At 45.4% G+C, this 16,132-nt stretch overlaps 1 long non-coding RNA gene across 1 annotated transcript; it reads left to right on the forward strand.

Annotated features, from left to right (window-relative positions):
* The first annotated feature begins 6,395 nt into the window (after positions 1-6,395).
* On the forward strand, positions 6,396-11,190 carry LOC116988127. The gene is made up of 2 exons (XR_004415870.1): positions 6,396-6,634; positions 11,038-11,190. It is a non-coding gene; the product is annotated as an uncharacterized LOC116988127 (long non-coding RNA).
* Positions 11,191-16,132: the final 4,942 nt, after the last annotated feature.

Raw genomic sequence — 16,132 nt, forward strand, 5'->3', positions numbered from 1 at the left:
TGGAGTGTGGAAGGAAACCGAAGATCTCGGAGAAAACCCACGCAGGTCACGGGGAGAACGTACAAATTCCATACAGACTAGCACCTGTAGTCAGCATCGAACCTGGGTCTCTGCCGCTATAAGGCAGTAGTTCTTCTGCTATGCCACTGTGCCACTCCTTTGTATAGTTGCAACACAATATTCTGCACTTGTTTATTTTCTCTTTTGCACTAGCTAATATACTCATGTATGGTATAGGTTGCCTGGATAGCAGACCAAATATTTTCACTGTATCTCAGTACACGTGACCATAATAAACCAATACCAACATCAAACAAAGCATGCTTCCAAGATCTTTACTTGCTCAGAAAACTAAGGAAGTTTGGCATGTCTCCAAAAACCCTTACCAATTTTTACATCAAGTTTTGATCTATTACAACCTGGTTCGACAACAGCTCTGTCCAAGGCCGCAAGAAATTGCTGACGCCTGTGGAAGCAGCTAAATCCAGCACATGGACCACCAGACTTGCCACCACCTCCCCCTCCCTCCATCCTCATTGATTTAATCTACACTTCACGCTGCCTCAGGAAAGCACCCAACATAATCAAGGACCAGTTACATCCTGGTCCTTCCCTCTCCCATCAGGCAGAAGATACAAAAGCGTCAAACCACTAGATTCAGGAACAACTTCTTCCACACTGTTACAAGGCTACTGAACGGACCTTTCGTGAGCAAGGAGTGAGGCCCCGATCTCCCAACCTGCCTCATTGCAGCCCTTGTACTTCTTTTTATCTGCACCTTCTTTGTAGCTGTAAAACTATTACACTATATTCTGCACTCTGGTTGTTTTTCTCTTTTCACTATTTTTTCACTTGTGAGTGGCTCGATTGTACTCATGTATCGTATAACTTGATCAGATAGCAAGCTGGTAGACCTGTTGTCTCACAGTGCCAGAGATTCAATCATAACCTCAGGTGGAGTTGCACGAAACCCTGAGACTGCATGGGTGCTCCGGGTGCTCCAGTTTCCCCCCCACATCCCGAAGACGCATTGGTTAGTAAGTTAATTGGCCTCTATAAATTGTTGCTAATGTGCAGGGAGCGGATGAGAATGTGGGATAACATAGAGCTAGTGTGTGGACGGGTAATTGATGGTCGGCATGGACTTGGCGGGCCAAGGGGCCTGTTTCCAGGGCTGCCAACTCTCACGCTTTGAGCGTGAGACTCACGCCCTCAAGCAAACTCTCACGCCCTCATGCTCTTCAGAAATTTCTCACGCTCAGTGGTGAGAAATCTTGTGATCAACGAAAATTTCAAAACTCGGATAAACTGCATGGTCCGCGGGTGTTGGAGAGCAGGGGCTGCGGGAGGGATGGGAGCAGAACCAGCGGCCGGAACAGATGGGGGGAGCCGGGACGGATGAGTGTTTGCCGGGGCCGGCGTGTCGCTCGCTGCAGCTCTGGCCATGGAGCACTCCGGACAGTGCATGTCCCGGGCGTCGGAAGCGTCACGCCGCTGCCGCGAGAGTCTCTGTGCCGAAGGGACAGACTCTCAAAGGGAGGTGGAGAGAGAGAGAGGGGAAGGAGACAGGGAGACAGTGGGGAGAGAGAGAGGGGGGGGAGAGGAGAGAGAGGGGAGAGACAGGGGGGGAGTGAATGGAGAGAGAGAAGAGGGAGAGGGGGGGAGGGGAGAGAGAGGGGGGAGAGTGAGGTGGGAGTGAGAGAGGGGCGAGAGGGAAGAAAGAGAGAAGAGAGAGAGGGGGTGGAGAGGGAGGAGAGGGTAGGAGAGAATGGGAGAGAGAAGGGGAAGAGAGAGGGGTGGTAAAAGAGAGAGGGGGAAGAGGGGGAGAGTGGGAAAGAGAGAAGCGGTGAAAGAGAGAGATAGGGGGGCAAAGAAAAAGAGATAGAGACAGAGGAGAAAGAGAGGGGAGAGAGGGCAAGGGGAAGAGTGAGGTAGGAGGGAGAAATGGGGAAGAGAGGAGGAGAGAGGGGGGAAGAGAGAGAGGTAAGAGGAGAGACTGAGAGAGAGGGGAAAGAGAGAGGGGAGAGTGTGTGGAGAGGGAGAGAGGGGGAGATAGAGAGGGAGGGAGAAAGAGGTTGGGGGGAAGCGAGGGGGAGAGAAAGGAGAGAGAGGGGAGAGAGGGGGAGAGAGAGAGGGGGAGAGAGAGTTAGGGGAAAGAGAGGGGAGAGAGAGTTAGAGGAAAGAGAGGGGAGAGAGGGAGAGAGAGAGGGGACAAGAGAGAGGGGAAGAGTAAGGTGGGAGGAAGAGAGGGGGAAAGAGAGGGGAGAGAGGGGGAAAGAGAGGGGGGAAAGAGAGGGGGAGAGGGGGGAAAGAGAGTGTGAGAGAGAGAGGGGGGGAGAGGAGAAAGAGAGGGAAGGGGAGAGAGTGAGGGGAGACAGGGGAGAGAGAGGGGGGGAGGATGAGAGACAGAGAGGGAGAGGAGAGAGAGAGAGGGGGGAAAGAGAGGGGGAGGGGAGAGATAGAGGGGGGAGAGACGAGAGGAGAGGGGGTTGAGAGGAGAGAGAGCGGAAGAGAGGGGGGAGGGAGAGGAGAGGTCTCTGTGTCGAATTTTCCCAGGTGACCGGCATGGATCAGGCTGCGGCTCGGTGCAATCCTGGAGGACAACCAGTGGCTGCTGGAAGTAAGTACCAAGCACGGGGTAGAAGAACGTTGGAAGGAGTGGACCTTCAAATGGGGGTTGGTTGGAGGAAAGCATCCTGCATGCCTGCTAGATTTTCACTTACTGTAATTGCAGGAAAAATGTTCCCGATGTGGGGGCGTTCAGAACCATGGGTCACAGTTTAAGAATAAAGTTAGAACTGAGATGAGGTCAAACTTTCTTCACGTAGAGAGTTGTGAATCTGTGGAATTCTCTGCCACAGAAGGCAGTGCAGGCCAATTCACTGGATGTTTTCAAGAGAGAGTTACATTTAGTTCTTGGGGTTAACGACATCAAGGGATATGGGGAAAAAACAGGAAAGAGGTACTGATTTTAGATGAATAGCCATGATCATATTGAATGGCAGTGCTGGCTCGAAGGGCCGAATGGCCTATTCCTGCACCTGTTTTCTATGTTTCTATGCTTGAGTATATGGCAATAAAAGTCGATCACTTGATTTTGAAGCATTCATGCATGGTGGAGGTATAATGTAGTCATAGAGTGATACAGTGTGAAAACAGGCCCTTCGGCGCAACTTGCCCACACCCGCCAACATGTCCCAGCTACGCTACCTGCTTTTGGTCCATACCTCCAAACCTGTCCTATCCATGTATCAGTCTAACTTTTTCTTAAATGTTGGGATGGTCCCTGCTTCAACTACCTCCTCTGGCAGCTTGTTCCATACACCCATCACCCTGGGTTACCCCTTAAAAAGTTACCTCTTAAATATACTTCATACAAAAAAACATTGAAATCATACTTCTACAGTGCACTAAAACTGATTTTAATGCATCAAATTTCAAAAAAGTTCCTACCCTTCTTCCACACCCTCTCCCCACTCGGTTGCTCCACTCCCCTCACCGGGTACCCCCAAGGCCAGTGATCAGTGATCGCACAGCCCCCCCCCCCCTTTCAAAAACGCTCCAATCCAATTTAAAGCATGTATATTGCATTCAAGTATAAATTATAAGACTCGCTACAGTATGCACCATATTGCACAATTTCAAGCTGAAAAATGCACATTTTCCGTACCAATGGGAGGGGGCACTCTCCTTAATTGGACATAATGCAGTCAAGTCTCTGTTACAGGGTTAGCTTTTAATACTTTTGCAGCTGATTGAAGATCTTTTTTTCACAGGTGTCATTCTCTCCTAAATCAGACATTTAGCCAGAATATGGTGAGTCTGTGGAAGGTCATTGCCACAAATGGTGGAGGGGGCAAAGTCATTGGGTATTTTTAAAGTGGAGATTGATAGATTTTTGATTATTAAGGGTGTCAAATATTACGGGGAGAATGCAAGAGAATAGAAGGTAAAATAGATCAGCCATGGATCAAATGGTGGAGCAGAGTTGATGGGCCGAATGTCCTAATTCTGCTCTTATGTCTTATGGTTTCTAATAAAAAGAACCTCCTTCCTCTTTGAGCCTTGCGAAAGGAATTGGCTACGTCCAGAACCAGAGAGAGATCTGTATCCAATGGGCTTGCAGAACTCTATGGACAATGCAGCAGAATGAAGGTTAATAATTGTGTCAGTAAATAATGAGATTAAAGCAAAGTTGAAGAGTGGGGAAGTCGTGTTTCCAGTTCCTGGAAATTAGGGTAAGAATAGGATTGATGGCTGAAGGGTGGCAGTAGTAATGAGAAACATAAGAATATGGGGTAGAAATATGACATTTAGCGCCAGGAGACTCACTAAAATATTGGTTGATCCAAACCTCCAGTGTCCTCCCATACGCCTTAACTTTCAAATTATCTCCTTGAATAGATTCCATATCTCCACCTCCATGGCTCTCTGGGTTGAACATAATATGGACCCAATCAACAGCAAAAATTGTATTTTACTGTCCATTAATATATTTGCTTATTATCTACGTCTGTGCAATAATTGACAATTTAATTAATGAAAGGAGACACGTCAGGATCTACCACTGGCCTGGGACCTTTTTCCCGGAAAGAATAATTTAACATATTTTTGTTGTTATGCAAGGACCAGTGGGAAGGGGTGTCAGTTTGGAGCCTCACAAGACCATGAGAGATGTTGGAGAGGGGAGGTGTGGGGGATGGAGAGTAAGTGACAGGGGATTAGAGGGAAGGAGACAGGGAGGGAGAGGGGGAAGGAGAGGGAAGTGGGGGAGAGAGGGAAAAGATGGGGTCAAAGGGGAAGGAGATTTGGAGAGGGGGAGATGGGTGGAGAGGAGGTTGGAGTGGGGGGGGGGGGAGATGGGGAGAAAGAGGTGGTGGGGAGGAGATGGGAGAGGGGACAAGATGAAAAGATGTGGAGGGGGATGAGGAGATGGGAGCAGCAAATGGTAGGAGGAGGATGGGGACCGAGCAGATGGGGAAGAGGTGATAGAGAGAGGGGGAGGGGAGATGGTGAGAGGAGGAGGGGATGGGATGATTTTTGGCAGGCGTGGAGGACTGTATTTTAGAAGATGTGAGACAGGTTAGCCGCACACTACAACCTCCAAATAAGCTCTTAACTACATAGACTTGGGGGCATTGGTTTTGTCTTTTAGAACCATTATTGTTTGTTTCATCATTGGGTGGCAGCCTCGAGCAGCAGCCTCGCCAGCAGCTTTCAACTTTTTTTGTTTTTTAGTATGTCTAAATGTATGTTTTAGTGTGGGGGGTGGTGGGGGGGCAATAGGGGGAAACCATTTTCAGTCACTTACCTCAACGGAGATGCAACTTTTTTCCTTGTCGCATCTTCGCCCCCCTCGCGGCCTAACAACTGGATTGGTGCGGCCTTTCTCAGAGGCCGGTCCAGAGCTTCAGCAGCAGGCACGGCAGGACTTTAATATCGCTGAGTGGGGCGATCCCTTGCCGGGGATCGCCAGAAGAAGAGCTCCTACCGGCCTGCGGACTATAACTTCGTGAAGCCGCGGTCTCCGGTAATAAAAGTGGCCAATTCGGGAGCTCCTTCAATCCAATCCGTCCCGACATCGGAGTTTCGATCATCCCGATGAGAGGGCATGTACATCGGGCCGTCCGTAGCGGCGACTACAGAGAGTTCATGGCCCCGACCACTGTGGTGGATGTTTATGTTAAATTCTATTGTGTATTGTGCTCTGTTTGATTGTATGGCTGCATGGTATCTCAAATATCACTGTACCTTAATTGGTGCAAATGACAATGAATAAATGTGAACTGAAATGTGAACTTGAACTTTGTTTTATGTGTGTGTAAGTATATATATATATATATATATATATATATATATATATATGTGTGTGTGTGTATGTGTGTATGAACACATACTGAAAATGTATTCTCGTTTATTATAATTGTCTGTAGTGTACTATGTTTACAGATTCTGTTGTACCGAAGCGCGGCCTGTGGTGAGCTGCGGTACCGGCCTCCGGCCAGCGGGGGCGCTGGCTCCGGGGCTGCGGGGAGCTGCGGTACCGGCCTCCGGTCGGCGGGGGCGCTGGCTCCGGGGCTGCGGGGAGCTGCGGTCCCGGCCTCCGGTCGGCGGGGGCGCTGTTGTCGTGGCCCGTGGTCCCGCCCCCCGTGGCCTGACTGACAGCCTGTGCTGCGCTCCGATAGGCCACCCTGCGCCGAGCAGGACTTCCGGTGAGGGCATGTGGTTGGCGCGTTCGAAGCGGCGGGAAAGTGGAGAGGATGGAGGAGAGGGTCGGAGAAGAGAGGAGAGGAGGAGAGGAGAGGGCGGCGGGAGGATGGAGGGCCGGGAGGTGAGGGCGAGAGTGGGGGGGGGGGGGGGGGGGTGGTGACGGGGACGGGGACGGGGACGGAGGATGAGCAAAAGTGCGTGGAGGAGATGAAGGTGAGGAAAGGCCTTTATATAGGAGAGGGTTAGTGGGAGTTGAGGATTGCCAAGGAGGAAAATGAGAGGGGAGGGGAGAGAGAAGAGATGGATAAAGTCAGGGAGTGCTATACCTATAGTAGAAAATGAGGGGAAGGAGGAAATGGGGGATGTTTGGGTCCAGACCTCCCAGCCTGTTTCGCCTTGCAAGAATGTGAAGATTTAATAGGAGGTAATGTAGCTTTAAAAATACTCTTTAATTGTTTTCATATCTTGTCCACACATGAAATGGATATCAGATTGTGTAGAATAATTCTCCAATTTGGATTATTGAAGTGCTCTGATTGAAAATATGTTCTGGGATTTAGGTTACTTTATTATTGCCATGTGTGCGGAGATACATGGAAATGCATGTTTTGTATGCCGTCCAGTCAAATTATACTATACGTGATTACAATAGATCCTCTTCTGGAACAATGCGCAAAGGGCGCCATGTTCCGCTGCCATCTTGCAGCTCCCTGGTCTCTGAAAAGGCTGATCTTGGCCCAAGGAGATATGCAAATTCTTATTTTCTCACATTAAGGCTTGGTGTCTTGTAACCTAACTCCCAGAACATATTTTCAATCAGAGCACTTCAATAATCCAAATTGGGGAATTATTCTAGCAATGTTACAGAATTTTGAGATTTAAAAAATCTGTAATTTATCCCATCAGATATAGCATAAAAAGAAGTTTAATTTGACACCTAATTCACTTTCATATCTCAAGTATTTAAAAAGTTATGGCCATTTTCATACTCGGAAATTAGCATCTTGTTCCCTATTGATTTTCTATGGACATAACAAAAAAGCTGTGATCGTGTGCAGTCAAAAGCCCATAACCTTCTTAAAAATTAAGAGAACTGAATGAAATTTTCAGTTATCGTAGATTGAACCATTCTGAAACAAATATAAAATAATCTTACTTGGATGACCTGAAATTAAAGCATATAATTAGTTAGTTACCCAAGTGTAGCTAATTTCAAACTTCAATTACTAGATCTAAACATCTATCCATTTCTTAATAAATGATTAACATTTTTAAATAGCCTAAGTGTCCAAATAATATTCATAAATAATTCACAATAAAACATGATTTTTAAATCTCATTTACATTACTTTATAGGCCAAATGGAAGGAATTTAGTGTTCAATTGCTGTAAATTAAAGTCCATTTTAAATCAGCTTTTTAGTGGGATCCTGTGAACGCGCTGGTTTAGAACGTTCACATTGCGCTAGATTTGTGCCCTCAAATGCCCAGAAAAATACTGCGGGATATAATGGGCCCAAAATGAGCTTCTCGCAATATTAAACTTTGTATAAAGGGATCTTAAGAAGCCCTTTTTAATGTAAAAATAAGCAGCATACCTTCTGTTATTTGCTCTGTGCGACCCTTACAGCTGCCGGTGGTCGCGGGTTTAGAGATTGATTTTTAAACTACTATAACTATTATACGAGGCCTTTAAAACTAATAATAGCTTTTGCGGCGGGGTCTTCCAGCGATTTTTCGTTAATAATTAACTAGGCTGAACATCTTCGATTTGAACAGCCTAGAGAAAATCGCGTTTTAAACCCGCCCCCCTCTAAACGGCGCCAAAATCGCGCACACCCGCAGCGACAGATTTTCAGCGACGCTTCAGGTAGGCTTTGCAACATACCTAATTATTCTACACAGCTGTATCAATGAAGTAGGGGTCGAGCCTGGCGCGATGCCATTTGCCCTTTCCACCGCCGCCATGCAGCTGCCACAGGCTGCGCTCGATCCGCAAGGTTTTTGGGATGCCTTAAAATCAGAAGTTTTTTCTAATAGAAATCTAGGAGAAGCCTTTAGTCCAGAATGTTACGTATGTTGTAGGTTATCGCTGTAAGTATTTGAGATGAACACCCCAGTTACGTTTAGAAGGAAGCTTGTTAAACACTCAGTGAGGAATAGAAGGCTACGTTAATGGGGTTGAATCCTGATGGGCAGCAAATGTTACGCCTTTACACAACCCTCACCTGTCGCACACGAATGCATTTTGATGTTGGAGAGGTGTTCAAATATTTATTTGTATCAAGCATTTTATTTTCAGAGAACAGTTCACATGGGTTTAGAGGGCTATGGTCCAATGGGAGGCAAATTGATCTAGCTCATGTCAGGATTTTATTCGCCAAGGCCGAATTGGACCAAAGGTCCTGCTCCCTGCTTTATAATTCTGACTTATCCCACACACCTGAAGTGATAAGGTCATGGATATTAACTACCGAGTTTTACATGTATTTGGTAGTTAAACCTTTGACCTAGATTAATAAAAGGTTAATCCATGCAGTAACAGGTGTGAACATTTAACAAGTTGGTATGTTCATGTATAATACTGCAAACAGAATTAATATTGTGATTTTAACATGGGCAATGGGAATTACATTAACTACACAGTGAATGGCAGGGCTCTGGGAAGTGTTGTAGAGTGGATAGATCTGCGAGTGCAGATACAGGGGCGTCAGAGGCAGATAGGGTGGTCGAAAAGGCTTTTGGGACATTTGCCTTCATCTATCGAGTATAGGCGTTGGGAGGTCATGTTGCACTTATACAAGATGTTGGTGAGGACAATTTAGAGGATTGTGTTCAGTTTTGGTCAATGTTATAGGGAAGATGATGTCAATCAAGCTGGAAAAGGTGTAGAGAAGATTTACACGGATGTTGCTAGGACTCCTAAGCTATAGAGAAAAATTGAGTTTATTCCTTGGAGCACAGAAGGATGAGGGGCAATCTTAGAAGTGTACAAAATCATGAGAGGAATAGATCGGGTAAATGTAGTCATTTACCCAGGGTAGGGGTATTGAGAACCAGAGGACATGGGTTTACGGTGAAAGGGGGGAACCTGAGGGGTAACCCTTTTTACACAAAGTGCGGTGGTTGTATGGAACAGGCTAATGGAGTAGGTACTTGAGCCAGGTACTAATTTAGAAGATTGAGGGATCTTATAGAAACTTAAATTCTTAAGGGGTTGGACAGGCTAGATGCAGGAAGATTGTTCCCGATGTTGGGGAAGTCCAGAACAAGGGGTCACAGTTTAAGGATAAAGGGGAAATCTTTTAGGACTGAGATGAGAAAAACATTTTTTACACAGAGAGTGGTGAATCTCTGGTATTCTCTGCCACAGAATGTAGTTGAGGCCAGTTCATTGGCTATATTTAAGAGGGAGTTAGATGTGGCCCTTGTGGCTAAAGGGATCAGGGGGTATGGAGAGAAGGCAGGTACAGGATACTGAGTTGGATGATCAGCCATGATCATATTGAATGGCTGTGCAGGCTCGTGAAGGGCCGAATGGCCTACTCCTGCACCTATTTTCTATGTTTCTATCACAACGTTTAAGAAACATTTGGACAGTTACATAGATAGAACATATTTAGAGGGATGTGGGCCAAATGTAGGCACTGGGCAGGTGGAACTAGTGTAGATTGGGCATGTTGGTTGGCGTGGGCAAGTTGGGCCGAAAGGTCAGTTTCCACACTATGACTAGGGCTCTATTTCATTAACTGAGATGTAAAATATGTTGTGAATTGCTGCAAATTTTCAAATTCCTTGGATTCCACGGCCAGGCAGCTGGGGTGAAGATTCCTTGTACCATTTTTACGTGTACGTGGTATTCTGGAACATCATGTAACATCGCTAGTTTTATTCTAGGAGATGGAACAATTGTAGTTCTAAAAGCAAACATATAATGTGACACTAAATGGTTCACTTTTGTTCCTGTGATGAAAAGTAATACTTTGCATTCCCGCAGAGAATGAATTTATATCTGACCTCCACTTGGTAAATTTCTAATCCTATTTTGTGGAAAAGCAGAAATTTCACGATAGGGTTGGTTAAAGTAGAATCAGATGGGTTGGTATTTTGGCAGAAGTGTGGAGCATCTCCAATTTGATTAGTTGGAAGTGAGCTTTCCAGATATACCACGTGTACACATTGGGGATGGTTGGAGGTATAAGCAGGCATGATATTCTTACGATTTAATTTAGGACATCGATTTTTTTTTATTAAATTCCCCCTATTTGTCAACATTTTTCTTGCCTGATTATTTGGTGGCCAATCAACCATTGTCTCTAAGGGGGTTGCGTCCAATCACCGACCAGCTACCCTTACTGAAGCAGAAGATGGCTGCAGCCAAATTTTTCGGTGCTGTTTGCACACAGTGGTAGGCAAAGAGACATTTCGGGTAGCATTTTTTGTAAAGATTTTTTAGCTGTAAGAAGTCATTTATTTCAAGAAATATTTATCTTTTGGGGGTTATTTTACTGGTTATGTGTTAGAAAAATAATAAGCTTCTGTTATGTAAACTACCAGCAGAAAGCTTGGGAATCACTTTCAATTTATTGAAAATGCAGGAGCCCCCTGAACCCCCACTTGGGGGGGCCTAACCGGTCTCCTGGACCCCCGGCCAATACTTCCTACTTTTTTCTGGAGGTGAATATCATGCCTGTATAAGTGACCACTCAAACGTTGGCAGGTTCTGGACTTCAGTCTTCGATATTTTGCGCTGATAATTTCTTGTAAATGTTTAAAGGCTTTTCAAGAAATCTTTAAATAAAAACCTCATCCATTTGTTTATTTTCAGGTGAGTGCGTGGCCTCTGATAAAACAGATGTTGGTAATATGGAACCATGCTCACAAAGAAAACTACATTGGATTGCAGAATTCCAGGAATATGTTATCTTTTGAAAAAAATTAAAGCTAATAAATAAAAGAATGAAACTGTTTTTAAGATCAAGTCTTTATATTCATTATTATTTACACAAACACAATTGACAATTTTGTGTTTCCTGACCACTAATCACTTTTCAGAATTGACACTGCTTACAAAGCTTAGTTCTCTTTTTTCACTTCCAGTTTGAGGGTAAATTGATTTAATGATGAGATTAATTCACTTGGAAGCAAAATAACTTCATCTTTTAGTTTAGTTTAGAGATAGTAAGGACCTTTCCTATTTATGTAAACCAAACTACCCAATTTTAGACTGGGTATTGAGTAATGAGGAAGGGTTAGTTAGCAGTCTTGTTGTACGTGACCCCTTGGGCAAGAGTGACCATAATATGGTTGAGTTCTTCATTAGGATGGAGAGTGACATTGTTAATTCAGAAACAATGGTTCTGAACTTAAAGAAAGGTAACTTTGAGGGTATGAGACGTGAATTGGCCAAGATTGACTGGCAATTAATTCTAAAAGGGTTGACGGTGGATATGCAATGGAAGACATTTAAAGACTGCATGGATGAAATACAAAAATTGTTCATCCCAGTTTGGCAAAAGAATAAATCAGGGAAGGTAGTACATCCGTGGATAACAAGGGAAATCAGGGATAGTATCAAAGCGAAGGATGATGCGTACAAATTAGCCAGAAAAAGCAGCATACCGGAGGACTGGGAGAAATTCAGAGACCAGCAGAGGACAAAGGGCTTAATTTGGAGTGCATACTGTCGTCGTGTCCTTGGGCAAGACACTTCACCCACCTTTGCCTGTGTGTGAATGTGTGTGTGTGAGTGATTGGTGGTGGTCGGAGGGGCCGTAGGCGCAGAATGGCAGCCACGCTTCCATCAGTCTGCCCCAGGGCAGCTGTGGCTACAGAAGTAGCTTACCACCACCGAGTGTGACTGAGGAGTGAATGAATAATGCGATGTAAAGCGCCTTGAGTATTAGAAAGGCGCTATATAAATCCCATCCATTATTATTATTATTAATTAGGAAAGGAAAAATAGATTATGAAAGAAAACTGGCAGGGAACATAAAAACTGACTGCAAAAGTTTTTATAGATATGTGAAAAGAAAGAGATTAGTTAAAACAAATGTAGGTCCTTTGCAGTCAGAAACAGGTGAGTTAATCTTGGGGAACAAGGATATGGTGGCCCAATTGAATAACTACTTTGGTTCCGTCTTCACTAAGGAAGACAAATAATCTGCCGGAAATAGCAGGGGACTGTGGGTCAAAGGAGTTGGAGGAATTGAGTGAAATCCAGGTTAGCCGGGAAGTGGTGTTGGGTAAATTGAATGGATTAAAGGCCGATAAATCCCCAGGGCCAGATAGGCTGCATCCCAGAGTACTTAAGGAAGTAGCTCCAGAAATAGTGGATGCATTAGTAATAATCTTTCAAAACTCTTTAGATTCTGGAGTAGTTCCTGAGGATTGGCGGGTAGCAAACGTAACCCCACTTTTTAAGAAGGGAGGGAGAGAGAAAACGGGGAATTACAGACCAGTTAGTCTAACATCGGTAGTGGGGAAACTGCTAGAATCAGTTATTAAAGATGGGATAGCAGCACATTTGGAAAGTGGTGAAATCATTGGACAAAGTCAGCATGGATTTACAAAAGGTAAATCATGTCTGACGAATCTTATAGAATTTTTCGAGGATGTAACTAGTAGCGTGGATAGGGGAGAACCAGTGGATGTGGTGTATCTGGACTTCCAGAAGGCTTTCGACAAGGTCCCACATAAGAGATTAGTATACAAACTTAAAGCACACGGCATTGGGGGTTCAGTATTGATGTGGATAGAGAACTGGCTGGCAAACAGGAAGCAAAGAGTAGGAGTAAACGGGTTCTTTTCACAATGGCAGGCAGTGACTAGTGGGGTACCGCAAGGCTCAGTGCTGGGACCCCAGCTATTTACAATATATATTAATGATCTGGATGAGGGAATTGAAGGCAATATCTCCAAGTTTGCGGATGACACTAAGCTGGGGGGCAGTGTTAGCTGTGAGGAGGATGCTTGGAGACTGCAAGGTGACTTGGATAGGCTGGGTGAGTGGGCAAATGTTTGGCAGATGCAGTATAATGTGGATAAATGTGAGGTTCTCCATTTTGGTGGCAAAAACAAGAAAGCAGACTTATCTAAATGGTGGCCGACTAGGAAAAGGGGAGATGCAGCGAGACCTGGGTGTCATGGTACACCAGTCATTGAAAGCGGGCATGCAGGTGCAGCAGGCAGTGAAGAAAGCGAATGGTATGTTAGCTTTCATAGCAAAAGGATTTGAGTATAGGAGCAGGGAGGTTCTACTGCAGTTGTACAGGGTCTTGGTGAGACCACACCTGGAGTATTGCGTACAGTTTTGGTCTCCAAATCTGAGGAAGGACATTATTGCCATAGAGGGAGTGCAGAGAAGGTTCACCAGACTGATTCCTGGGATGTCAGGACTGTCTTATGAAGAAAGACTGGATAGACTTGATTTATACTCTAGAATTTAGGAGATTGAGAGGGGATCTTATAGAAACTTATAAAATTCTTAAGGGGTTGGACAGGCTAGATGCAGGAAGATTGCTCCCGATGTTGGGGAAGTCCAGGACAAGGGGTCACAGCTTAAGGATAAGGGGGAAATCCTTTAAAACCGAGATGAGAAGAACTTTTTTCACACAGAGCGGTAAATCTCTGGAACTCTGCCACAGAGGGTAGTCGAGGCCAGTTCATTGGCTATATTTAAGAGGGAGTTAGATGTGGCCCTTGTGGCTAAGGGGATCAGAGGGTATGGAGAGAAGGCAGGTACGGGATACTGAGTTGGATGATCAGCCATGATCATATTGAATGGCGGTGCAGGCTCGAAGGGCCGAATGGCCTACTCCTGCACCTAATTTCTATGTTTCTATACAGCGCGGAAACAGGCCCTGTCCGCGCCGACCAGCGATCCCGCACATTAACACTGTCCTAACGTAACGCAGGTCACGGGGAGAACGCACAAACTCCATACAGACAGCACCCGTAGTCGGGATCGAACCCGGGTCTCCGGCCCTGCATCCGCTGTAAGGCAGCAACTCTACTGCTGTTCCACCGTGACCGCCCTTTTTTATAGAAAGTATTCAAAAGAGTCGAGTGCTTTATTGTATGTACAGAATCAGAGCAATGGCATTCTTACTGGCAACAGCACAACAGGTTTGTAAACCCAGTACTCAATCTATATTACTAAATCTCTGATCTTGACCGCATTTGGCCCACTGTGCTACAATTTCCGACAGAAAGCCGCCACCTACAGCCGTCATTTTTGGCCACCTCGCTCAGGGCCCTCCTCCACCTTACGGGCGCAGATGATTTTTCCCATCGATGACATATCAGAGAGATATTAATGTTTTTAAAACATTCACCATTCTCTCTGCTGCCCCTGCTGGAGGGAGGGGGAGGGACTATAAAAGCAGGAAGTGGTGTGCCTCACTCATTCTCTGCAAGATGGATGAAGCCAAGGGTCACGTCTCTCTGAGCTCTGAATAACACAACAAATGTCCACACAACTGAGTACCCTTAATGTGGTTTGGAAATGAAAATATGGTTTGTTTGAAGTAAAAAGGCACTGCCAGCAATTGGCTGTTTGGGTGCTTTGGCTTGAAGTTGAAAGGCATTACTTACTGCAGATGGTGGCTAGGGTGCTTTGACTTGAAGTTGAAAGGCACTACTTACTGCAAATGGTGGCTTGGATGCTTTGGCTTGAGGTTGAAAGGCATTACTTACTGCAAATGATGGCTTGGGTGCTTTGCTTGAAATTGAAAGGCACTACTTACTGCAAATGGTGGCTTGGATGCTTTGGCTTGAAGTTGAAAGGCATTACGTACTGCAAATGGTGGCGGGTGATTTCGCTTGAAGTTGAAAGGCACTTCTTACTGCAAATGGTGGCTTGGATGCTTTGGCTTGAGGTTGAAAGGCACTACTTACTGCAAAATGTGGCATGAAGTTGAAAGGTACTACTTACTGCAAATGGTGGCTTGGGTGCTTTGTTTGAAGTCAAAAGGCACTACTTACTGCAAATGGTGGCGGGTGCTTTGGCTTGAGGTTGAAAGGCACTACTTACTGCAAATGGTGGCTTGGGTGCTTTGCTTGAAGTTGAAAGGCACTACTTACTGCAAATGGTGGCTTGGGCGCTTTGGCTTGAAGTTGAAAGGCACTACTTACTGCAAATGATGGCTTGGGTGATTTGGCTTGAAGTTGAAAGGCACTTCTTACTGCAAATGGTGGCTTGGATGCTTTGGCTTGAGGTTGAAAGGCACTACTTACTGCAAATTGTGGCATGAAGTTGAAAGGTACTACTTACTGCAAATGGTGGCTTGGGTGCTTTGCTTGAAGTCAAAAGGCACTACTTACTGCAAATGGTGGCGGGTGCTTTGGCTTGAGGTTGAAAGGCACTACTTACTGCAAATGGTGGCTTGGGTGCTTTGCTTGAAGTTGAAAGGCACTACTTACTGCAAATGGTGGCTTGGGCGCTTTGGCTTGAAGTTGAAAGGCACTACTTACTGCAAATGATGGCTTGGGTGATTTGGCTTGAAGTTGAAAGGCACTTCTTACTGCAAATGGTGGCTTGGGTGCTTTGGCTTGAAGTTGAAAGGCACTACTTACTGCAAATGGTGGCATGAGGTTGAAAGGCACTACTTACTGCAAATGGTGGCTTGGGTGCTTTGCTTGAAGTCGAAAGGCACTACTTACTGCAAATGGTGGCGGGTGCTTTGGCTTGAGGTTGAAAGGCACTACTTACTGCAAATGGTGGCTTGGGTGCTTTGCTTCAAGTTGAAAGGCACTACTTACTGCAAATGGTGGCTTGGGTGCTTTAGCTTGAAGTTGAAAGGCACTACATACTGCAAAAGATGGCTTGGGTGATTTGGCTTGAAGTTGAAAGGCACTTCTTACTGCAAATGGTGGCTTGGGTGCTTTGGCTTGAAGTTGAAAGGCACTACTTACTGCAAATG

Source organism: Amblyraja radiata, chromosome 26 (assembly GCF_010909765.2).
Source record: "Amblyraja radiata isolate CabotCenter1 chromosome 26, sAmbRad1.1.pri, whole genome shotgun sequence".
Taxonomy (NCBI): domain Eukaryota; kingdom Metazoa; phylum Chordata; class Chondrichthyes; order Rajiformes; family Rajidae; genus Amblyraja; species Amblyraja radiata.